Raw genomic sequence first — 11281 nt, forward strand, 5'->3', positions numbered from 1 at the left:
CCTAACACGGCGGTCCTCAACCTGTGGGTTGTGACCCCTTTGGGGGGTCAAACGGCCCTTTCACAGGGGTCGCCCAATTCATAACAGTAGCAAAATAACAGTGATGAAGTAGTAACGGAAATAATTTTGTGGCTGGGGGTCACCACAATGTGGAACTGTATGAAAGGGTCGCGGCATGAGGAAGGTTGAGGGCATAACATTTTCTACATATTATAATAATCTTTTAAATTGTCAAAGAAAAATCCATGGTTTATCCTCTTTAAAAAGTGAATGTAATCCACATGTGACCTCCTCCCTGGGAGATGGACAGCAGAGAAGGGGGGAAGGGAGACTCCGGATAGGGCAAGAGATGACAAAATAACAATCTGTGGATTATCAAGGGCTCATGAGGGAGGGGGGAGCGGGGAGGGAGGGGAAAAAAAGAGGACCTAATGCAGAGGGCTTAAGTGGAGAGCAAATGCTTTGAAAATGATTAGGGCAAAGAATGTACCGATGTGCTTTATACAATTGATGTATGTATATGTGTGGATTGTGATAAGAGTTGTATGAGCCCCTAATAAAATGTAAAAAAAGAAAAAAAAAGACAAACGTAAAAAAAAGTGAATGTGTCTGAACTTACTGCTGTGGGTGTATGTGGACACTTTTTGAAATTGTATTTTTGGAGTCATTTAAGAGAAAGTAAAAATCATGTATAGTCTGGTTACTTGGAATGTGTAAATGCTCAGAGTTGAACTCCTCCTAACCTATTAACATTTGAAGGTTGGGCCATGTATTATTCAAAAAGTAATTTTCCCTGGATCTGCAATAAGGCCTCGGACCTGACCTATAACCGGAATGTCTTAAGCTACTGGTTATCAATGCTGGAAGCACACCAACAAAACAAGAAAATGTAAGTATTTTTCTAGGCTTGCTAAAGTCTAATTACAGAACTAGGACACAGTCCAGTCCAACACTATCAGTAAGACTGCAAACCCTTCGACTATAACTCCCTACTCACCTTTGATCTTGATCAAGTCTCACACTGTGCTTCCAGAATTAATACATTGTGTTTTCCATTTCAGGAACTTTAATTGTTCCATTTTGCACTAATTGTTTCCCACAGATTTCGTACAGGAACAAATTTAAAGATACCTTCAAATGATGTCAGTTACGTTGTTCTCGATTTATCCTGTGCTCGGAAAGTTGCTTTGAAATCCAAACCTAAAATCAAAAACCCCGGAGCTAGACTCCTATACCTTGGACCAAGAAGAGTGCTGAGCAGTTTTTCCTTCATGCTTCAACTTCAGCATTAACATTAGAAGCCTATCTTCTTTCTCGCCCTTACGACCAGCTAGGAACAGATATAAATCTCTCAGCAAATTATACCCTAAGCTTCAGAAACTGCTATGTAAGCCATCTAGAAAACCCATTGAGCAGATAGGGACTGCTGAACTGCAGTGATGAAGTTCTATTTTATTTATGGTAAATAGATACAGGAAACATATTTCATATCTTCTCTGTTACAGATTTCAAGTTGGACAGATCCTAATTGGATTACATTATAGACCAACAGACTTCTACTTTAAAGTCAAATGGCATGTATGGTCTCTGTTCAGTTCCTCTTAAAGTCTGGCTGCACAAAATATATTCTTGACATTCTTTAGCATCTTGGTTCCTTTAATCTTCCAAAGTGGAAAGTGATGAATTTTGACTTGTTCTTAAAAGCGCTAACATTCAACTAGGAAAACTCAGTAAGTGACACCTATTAATGTTCCCTTTTGTCTTCTAGACAGAAAATCAAAACTATTTAAAGTAAAAGATACACTTAAAATCAATGTGTGCCCACAAGTTAGCATCAATGCTTACAAACCCTCTCTGTGATCATTGTGTCTTATTTGAGTATATATTACTTTATGTATCTAAATCTATGAATAAGAGAGAGGTATCATTTGATGAGAAAGGAATACATGTTTCCATAGGGTCTGAATAGAGACTCTGCTGACCTGTAGTATTATAAAATACTGTGCCACTCTTCCATTTTCAGTTTTTGCCAAGATAGCCAAATTAAACTGATGTGATAATCATCCAAATATATAATTGTAAAACCATGATTGTAGAATCATTTCTTTCTAGCTCCATGAGATTTACCTCTGGTAATTCTGTTTAATGTTCAGAATTCTATAGCAGTTCTCTTGAAATATTCTAAGCAGAAGCTATACCTTTTAGGGTATGCAAATAGTCGCTTCCCAGCAACATTATAATCTATAACCTGCATTATGACTTGAGCAGAATGAGCCCTCCGTTTTGATTGCCTATGGCTCAAAGTGTTAATGTTCTTGAACTGCCTTGTCTGTTATTAGCTAGTTGAAATTGCATTAACCATGAGAATTAATTATGGTCTGCATCTCCCCTCTCTTCAGTAGGCTTTGTCTGCACCTTCCTAGCTGAGAGGGGAGCTTCTGCTACGAAGAATGACAGACTCCCACTGCACACCTTCCCTACTGTCTGCTCCCCAACTCCAACAGTAATCCGGCCTGAGGACCTTTATATTCCGGTGTTACTTCTGAGTTCCTTAATTACTTTCCCCCAAACTGCTATGTTCTCCAGTGTTTTCTCTAGAGGGAAAAATGAAGATACATAGGCACAGGTGTAAATGTCAGACTTCATCGTTTATTTATTGAAGATCACTTAAGAGCAATCTGTAATTTCTTCCATAACCTCAAAATGGGTTTCTCTCAGCCACGTAATCTCTCAGGGAAGCGTTTGTTATGAAATGATCACCTGCTTTTGCAAAGTCCCAGGAGCTTTAAGCTGAATGCCTCTCATGTACCAGTCGCTGAACAATTGACGGCATGATGACTGAGTTGGGCAGCTGCCCGTTAGGTTAGCCATTTGACACCAGCAGCCACTCCATCCAGGAAGCTGAGGCTGTCTACTGTAGCGAGTTGACGTCTCATGAACCCAGTGGACCAGTTGTATCCTACTCTACACAGGGTCACTATGACTTGGAATTGACTCGATGGTTTGGGATATAGTTAATAGACAATAAACGGGCCAACCACCCAATAGTGATTTGACTAGAACGAGTCAGCAAACTGTGCCTCTCAAACCATATGTCGTTTTGTGAGTAGGCATGTGTGGCTCTGAAGTAACAGAAAATTATAAAGGATTTTGGATAGTGTTCAGATAATTGTGATTTCATTTGTTTGTAAAAGTATCTTTTTGGCTCTTTGATTTTTAATGGTGTGGAACAGGATTGGCTGTTCTGTCTCCACAGTTTACCAACCTCTGGACAAGAATATCATTTCCATACCCCTTGGAGTTCAGTCCTGTACCGTCAACATCTAGAAAAATGTAGCCACTAGCCACTATTTCTCAGAAAAGCATTACCACTTCCCTGGTACCTGTTAAGCAACTCGGAAAAAGAAGAAAATGTGCAGGGAAAAAATGTCCTGAGGAAGTCTAAAATTGTTAACAAAACCCTTCTTCCACTTTGCCTTCCCAATACACAAGATCCTGTGTGGAGTGGGGATTTTAAGTAATATTTAGAAATTACTTTTCCAACTCTCATTATAGAGTGATGTAAACCTTATGGAAAGTAGTTTGGCAAATGCTTGTCAAATTCGCCAAAGTAAACAGCTGCAGTGAGATGTTTGAGACACCTTGTATCATAAATGTTAACAGAAACCTCACTTACTAGACTGCAGGCTGTTCAGGGGTGAGGAATATGTCAAAGGGGCTTCAGGGGTTCGTAGGAAAATGGAATAAAGAGGCATGTTTATTTATGTATGCACAAAGCAAGCACTCCAGGGCATCCCAAGCCCTTAGTACATATACGTTACATGAGTGAAGTCAGTAGTGCTTATCATCAGTTCCCTTGGCCTTCTGGCTCCTTCACTGCCTTTGCTTTGCCACATCCTCTCGGGATGCGTGCCTGCTGCAGGCGCTCTTCACCTCGGACGTCTACCGCCCGTCCCAAGGAACCGCCTTTGGGGGGCGATCTCATCACTAAGGTGCCTCTTCTCCAACCCCGTCAGAGATTTGGCACCAGAATATTTATTGAAAGCAGTTCCACCTATTTTGGGAGGAGACAAGCTAACAGAAATGACAGCATTGTCCCTGAATGAGCCAGTAAGTCAGTAGGATCTAAATTAGTATCAGATCCTCGAAGTTTCAAATTTTGAAACCAAAGTGAATGTGTTTTCCCACATGGAGGATGTGACTAGATGTTGGAACACGTTAGGCATTACAAAATGAGCTACACTTCACACGGGACTTAAACTCTGAAATAAAGACTATAAGGTAACAGGCACCTGCGGTGCAATTTACTCCTAAACAGTACCTCAGACTTACTACAATAATTGGTACGTCAGCTTTGTGTGCCTGTTTCATTATACCAATATGTATGTTTAAATGCCACATGTAATACATAAACAATATTTTTAATTACGTTAAAATTGGGTCAATAAAACACTCAAGTAATTTGACTACCTTTCCCCCACCCCGCCATATGCTTGAAATGAACTTGTATGTCACTGAAGACTCCAAGTTCGCTTCAATGTCCATTGTTTAGCCACTCAGACCAATGTTTATTACATCTAAAGACTGGGGAGTCTGGAGGGGTTTTGTGCGTTTATTTTCTCTAATGGAAACCTTTTTTTTTTTTTAACCTGCCCTCTCCTATGTCTCCCCTCCCCCTTTCCCCACGCCTGTTGCTGGCCTCCTCGCGGACATCAAGTCGTTTTTTGGTGCCCAAGCCACATTGCTCCTTTAGTTTTGCATATAACAATGGAGATTAAATATGTCAATTTGTAATATCGACAGCCTAAGATCTCTAGATTTGTCCATGTCTTTCTGTGCGTAAGAGTGTTACTGCTCCTTGTTGGTGTATAAGATTCCATCGTATGAATGTACCAGAACATGTTTAGCCATGGCTCTGGGGTTGGGGGTTTGGTTCTTTGTTTTTACTATTGCAGAAATCGCGGCAAGAAGCATGGGTGTACTTATGTCTGTTTGTGTTTTCCTCTTAATTTCTTCGTAGAAGTTGGAGAGAGGAGAGAGATTGCTAGGTCAGGTCATAAGGGACTTGGCTTTGCGTGTGCTGACGGCCGCACGCGTCGCGCTGGCTTCCGGCACGGTGCCCCCTCCCACCAGCAGGGTTACAGCGTTCCTCTTGCTCTGCATCCTCTGCAGCACTTCTTAATTTCTAGTTTATTGAATTTTTTGAAAAGTGATGGTGTGAGATGGAAACTCATTGCTTTCATTTGTATTTCTCTCATTGCTAATGAGCTTAACAATTCTTCATATGGTTCTTGGCCACCTCTGGGTCATCTTTGGTAATGTTTGGGGTCATGGGATGAAGTTTGGCTCTTGTTTCATTCTCCTGCAGGTGAAGATCCAGTTTTCCAGCATGATTCGTTGAAAAGCTGTCTCTCACTCATTTAATAGGTTGTAGTTTTTATTTAAAAATGGAGGTGTCTGTATATACGTTGTTCTTCTTCTGAGGTGTCTATTATCATCCATTGGTCTTCCTGCCATTGTGCCAGTCCCAGGCTGTGTGTTAGCATGGCAATAAAGTAGGTTTGAAAGGCTGGGAGTGAAAGACCCACTTAGCTTTGTGAAAAATTTGAATAGTGTCTGTGGGTGTGTGTGTTTGTCCTAGGTTCCTTTCTCTCTCATATAAATTTGGTAATTAGTTTTTCCATTTCTTTGAAAAATTGTGATGGAATTTGGATCACAAGTGCACTGACTTTGTAAAGTATTTTGAAAATGTTGATATTTTCACAACATTTAGTCTGCCTCCCTTTTTAAATAACACTGCTGCTAATTTACTATTGTAGTTGTATGATGTCAAAATAACTTGCTAATACAGAAAGCTTAATTTAAAAATATGCTCACTGGCTTACTAACCTAGGATTCATGGACTACTTCTACTTACATTTTAATGTTACATAATTTTGCTATTGCTTTGAAACCGTTGAGCCAACCTCTCCAATAAAACAAATCGCCAGACTCACTTCCATCGAGTCAACTGCTACTAGTACCAACCCTTGAGATTCTGAACCTATAAATCTTTAAGGAAGTAGAAAACCTCATCTTTCTTCCACAGATTGGTACCTTTAACTGCTGACGCGGTTAACAACCTGACACAAAGCCAACTACACAGACCTCTAACAAATTCTTCATCACAGTCGCTTGCATTTGCTGCATGTGCCACTTGAAGGCATTGGAAAGATAGCAAGCCTTTTGTTGCATTAAATCTGTGTTTCCCGAAGTAGGTAGTACATCCCCTGGGGATGCTGGACTGCTGCAAGTGATTGGAAAAGGCAGACACCTGCGCTTTATCCTGGATTGTGTGCTATTGTGGCAGGAGTTGTTTGCTTTTGGTTTTGGGGGTGCTGTTTTTGGTTTGTTTTTTCCTGAACACAGGGCAGTAGGCCAAAGAAGTTTGGGAACCTATCCTTTAAACTCACTTGCCTGGAGTCTTCTCTGACTTCTAGGACCCTGTAGAACTGAAACCAGAGGGTTGCCTAGGTTGAAAATCCTTTAAAAAATAAAAAAAAGCAGGCTGCCGTATGTGCGTTAACATCACTGTATTTCTACTTAGGAGCCGAGCACTTTAGTCACTGCACTACCAGGGCTCCTATAGTAAACCCTTAGCCATCAAGTCTATTCCTACTCATGGTGACTATCCAGAGGGAGTAGAACTGCTCCTATGGGTTTCCAAGGGTGTAAATCTACACAGGAACCCAGTGCCTCACCTGCTCCTAGAGAATGACTGGCAGGTTAAAACGGCTGACTTGAGGGTAACAGCCCAATGCACAACATATTAGGCCACCAGGCCTCTTCTTCTTGCGATAAAGTAAGGGTAAATTTTAAAAACCATATGCATCTGTTCTGACTTGTCTACAAATTCTTAAAGATACAGAGTCTACCTGTAGTCATAATGCCTTCCTCTCTGTCCCGCAGGAAAAGCAGTCCAGTGCTTGTCTGGGCTTGCCTAAAGAGTGCATCGGAGCTGACAAGAAGGCAATCTGGCAAAGTTCAGGACTCTGAGGAGGGATGCCTGAGCAGATCAGAGGACCAACAGCATCAGATGAATGATGACGTATGAGGACAAGGAACCAAGTCTCTTAGGAAGACACAAATATGCAAAGGGAGGACTTCAAATTAACTTTGTGGAGTCAAGCTGTAAGTGGAGGTAAAGATGTAATTTCATAGTTTTTAACAAATACAGATGCAAACTCCAGATCACTAGCATCGAGTTAATTCTGATTCATAGCAACCCTAGATGACAGAGTAGAACTGCCTCTTGGGGTTTCTGAGCCTGACAATCTTTGCTGGAGCATACAGCTTCGTCTCCCTGGAGCTGCTGGTGGAGTGGAACTGCTGACCTTGTGCTTAGCAGCTCGACATGAAGCCTACTCTGCCACATGTAACTAAGACACACACCGAGAGATGGTGCGTGCATCCACTAAAATAACCTGGAAGCAGCAACATTGCCGAAGCAATGAGAAGAGTTAATGGCCAAATCCTGGTTTCTAAATATCTCTCCGTACTAAAGAAATCAAGATCACTGGAGGTTCCAACGGTGGGTCAAAGCAGGAATGAAGTGAGATTTTAACATCTTGGTATGCCACGGAGTCAGTGAGCTCAAAGAACGAAGTGAACATGGCCAAAGAACACAGGAGCCACCTGGAAGGTAAGACAATTGATGCAGCACAATGAAGCGAGTAATGGATAATAAATTCATGAATAAAAGAGAAATCTGTTTGTCCACACTGATATATACAAATAGAAAAGGAAGTGCTTTCTTAGCTTAGAATGCCAGCTAATCAAGGTACCGGGAACTCAGCAAGAAACAACAATGATGCGAAATCTAGTGCTTTAAAGTGAGACACGACTTTACTCCGTCTTAAAGTATCTTCAGACAAAACTGTTACCAATTGCAAAAAAGAAGAAAACTTCATAGGGGAGAACCCTAATTTAAAAACACCATTTGAATCAAATGATAAAAATGAACACTTGTTCATTGTCATCAAATTGATTCCACTTGTGGGGGCCCCATGGATGCGATGGGCTCTAGGGCCTCTCGGACACAGGTTGTCCAGCCTGTTCCTCTGTGGTACTATTAGGTGGTTTTGAACCGCCAACTTTGGTTAGCAGTCAGTGCAAGCCAAACCATTAAAACTCACCTAATGAGATGCAGTAAGAATGCATCCTAATTCTGGTATTCCAGGTAAAACTGCATTACCTTGACCTAACAGAATACACATCAAACAAAACTGGAGGGGGTTTCTATAATATCACTGGCCTTCACAAACGTCAGGACAATGAACGTCAGAGAGACTGAGGAGCTACTTCAGACTGACGGAGGCTGAGAAGACATGACACCTGAGAGTAATGCGATCCTGAAGTGACCGTTGTTGCTGCAAGCACATTACTGGAATAATTGGCATATTTTGAATTTGGTCTCTGGGAGAAGGTTACTGAGTTAGTTTATTGTGCCAGCCTGGCCTATAAACACATGTGGGGTTAATTGAAGGACAGAGGGATAAATGGCTCGGTGAACCTCGCCTTTAGAGTTCTCGAGTCTCTTGCTTTCTACTGGTCAGACCAATATGTAGCTGCCTTAGCCAATTCCCTGCTTCAGCTGGCAAGGCTCACTTCCTGCAAGACATCCCCAAGAAGAAGCCACATGGATCTACCCCCAATGCAGCCCTGGGTGCTGGAGCGCCCGTGTAGAGACCCCTGCCAGTGCTGAGATGCTTACACATTCACTGACTCTGCTTTCCTCCTGCAGTCGGCGTCATAGTGTGTGTTCTGTGAGATGGAGGAGGACTTTGTGGATTGGTGTTGGACATCTGGGTTAGTGGGTTAACGTTGGACTTGTGGACTTGGGCAGCACTGGGCTGGGATGTTCTCTTGATGTGCACTTAACCTGTATATGAAACTCTGTCTTATGCATGGTTGCTGTGGCTTTGTTTCGCTGAAGCACCCAGACTAACGCGGTTACTGGGCAAATCATCATGCTGTGCTATTCATACAACGCTTCTATCAGGCTGGAATTATTGAAAATAAAAGTCTGTTTGGCAAGCCTCTCTGCTTGCTCATCAGTATTATTTTTAGGTGCCCCTGTACTGCTAGGAACAGAACATTGGTAGAGCGGCAGTAAGGAAAGCAGGAGTAAAGTGGGGGAAAAGGTGAAGCGATCATGTGGCAGCCATCCACCGACTAATTCACAGTCAAGTTTTTGCTTTCACTCACTTTCCTGGTGTCTTGCAAGTACAACATTTCCACCATAAGAAAGCCTGTGTAACCATTTTAAACACCGAAAAAGACTTATTTTGAGAGTATGTTTTCCTTCCTGTTCTTCACGAATTTCTTTTTAGAGACATCGTTTATTATTCTGGAAGAGGCCACGCTAAGCAGCAAATTGCTAGACCACTCTCCCAGCCCCATGAATCACCTGCGAGCACCGACGGAGGAAGGGGTAACTTGGGGCGTTAGCGTTAGCTGCTAACTACCAAGTCGGTAGTTTAAAACCACCAGCGGTTCATAGGAGAAAGATGAGCGATTCTATTCCCACAGTTACATTCCCAGAAATCCACATGGGCAGTTCTATATTGTCCTATGGGATCGTTGTGAGTCACAATGAACTTAGTCACTGAATTATGAGACAGGGAGTTTAGTTTGGTCTTCCTCACTTTCTTCATCCCATTCATTTACCTCACAGGCCTCTTCTTCTTTATCCCTCATTTCCTCCTCTCTTCTCTTCACCAAAACCAAAACTCACCTGCATTGAGTTGATGCTGACTCAGTGTCCAGACAGGACAGAGTAGAACTGAGAACTGAATTTTTGAGACCAACTCTTTATGGGAGTAGAAAGCTCCACCCTCCTCCCACAGAGACTGATGGTTTTGAACTGCTGACAATGCAATTAGCCCCCATCTCATAACCACTACACCACCAGGCCTCCTTTTCCCTTGACCAGGGATGTAAAAATGCTTCTGAGACTCATTCAAAGAGAGAGGCCCACCATCAACATTTCTTGACCTATACTCTATTCCAAACCCTCCCTTAAAGCTGTGAGAAGAAAGGAAATCAGGGTGGTAAGCATCCCCCCTCCTTTTCGTTCTCTTTTGTTCGGTTTTCTAAATTTTCTCCCCTTGCAATTCAAGTCAGGGCTATAAAACAGCCTGCCACTCTGAAACACCACTTGTCAAGAATGTGAGAAATTGTTGAAAGAAAACTTTAGAAGATCTAAATTCAAATCACCTTGACTGCAATTAAAATCGCCACCATTCTTTAGTAATGACAGGTGGAGTACAAAGGAAGCAGCAATGACAGCCACAGAGCTTTCTAAGACCTGGAACAATATCCACAAATCAGGAGAAACAATAGACTCACGGTCTATCTGGTGAGATATTTTAGTTCTCGTGTTCATCTGCCTCACAGAGACTAACGGAATACACGGTTAGATAACCTGGGGCTCTCACCTGCAATCACCAACTGCCTCATCTCCATTATGGTCATGATCACCTCACATTCTCCTTAATTCCGTCTTGGTGTTAATGGCGAGAAGGAAAATGGCCATAGAAGAATGGAAATCACAAATCAGGTAAGTAGTATTTAGGGCATTCTAAGAATCCTGCCCAAGCGATCATCCCCATGAGAACTATTTGTAACCAGACCTGTTAACCGCTTTTATTGGCCATTTCCTATGATGCAGTGTTCAAACCCAGCTACTGCAAGCTTATACTGTGTGACTTCACCCAGAACAGCCCCTTGGTAAGTCACACTCTGTGCTGCTGCGAATCCTGGGTCTAGTTCTTCTAGGCCAGGATCTGCAGCCCTCCTTGGGTACTCTCTGCCACAATAAAGGGGCTGGGACATGTGGCCCCATTTAAACCAATCTCTTCTCAGCATAACCTCTTTTATATTAGATCATGAGTCTTGAAACTTGTCCCAAGGTTGTCCTTCGTGGTATTTATTTACTCACTCACTCACCGTATGCTTATAAGAACTTTGTGCAAAGTAGTCCTCTGGGCACAGTGAACAAAACAAAAATTTTCCCGTGTGGAGATTTCATTCTAATAGACAAAATTTTAGAATTAAAATAAATAAGTATATTATAAATGGAGCTAGACCCAGGATTTAAACTGACAGGGAAGGCCTTATATGTGAATAAACACCAGTGGTAAGTAAGGTGTGTACTTGAGGGAGTGGACAAAGCAAAAGCTTTATGACAAATTCTTCCTGTAATTGATGTAAATTTACAAAACCCAAAAAGTGAAAGTGT

The 11281-nt window shown here is 42.0% G+C and overlaps 1 long non-coding RNA gene across 1 annotated transcript; it reads left to right on the forward strand.

Moving 5' to 3' along the window:
• The first annotated feature begins 1594 nt into the window (after positions 1–1594).
• Positions 1595–9078, forward strand: LOC142449926 (uncharacterized). The gene is made up of 3 exons (XR_012784896.1): positions 1595–1730; positions 2400–2533; positions 6949–9078. It is a non-coding gene; the product is annotated as an uncharacterized LOC142449926 (long non-coding RNA).
• The last annotated feature ends 2203 nt before the right edge of the window (positions 9079–11281 follow it).

The sequence above is a fragment of the Tenrec ecaudatus genome, chromosome 6 (genome assembly GCF_050624435.1).
Source record: "Tenrec ecaudatus isolate mTenEca1 chromosome 6, mTenEca1.hap1, whole genome shotgun sequence".
Classification (NCBI taxonomy): domain Eukaryota; kingdom Metazoa; phylum Chordata; class Mammalia; order Afrosoricida; family Tenrecidae; genus Tenrec; species Tenrec ecaudatus.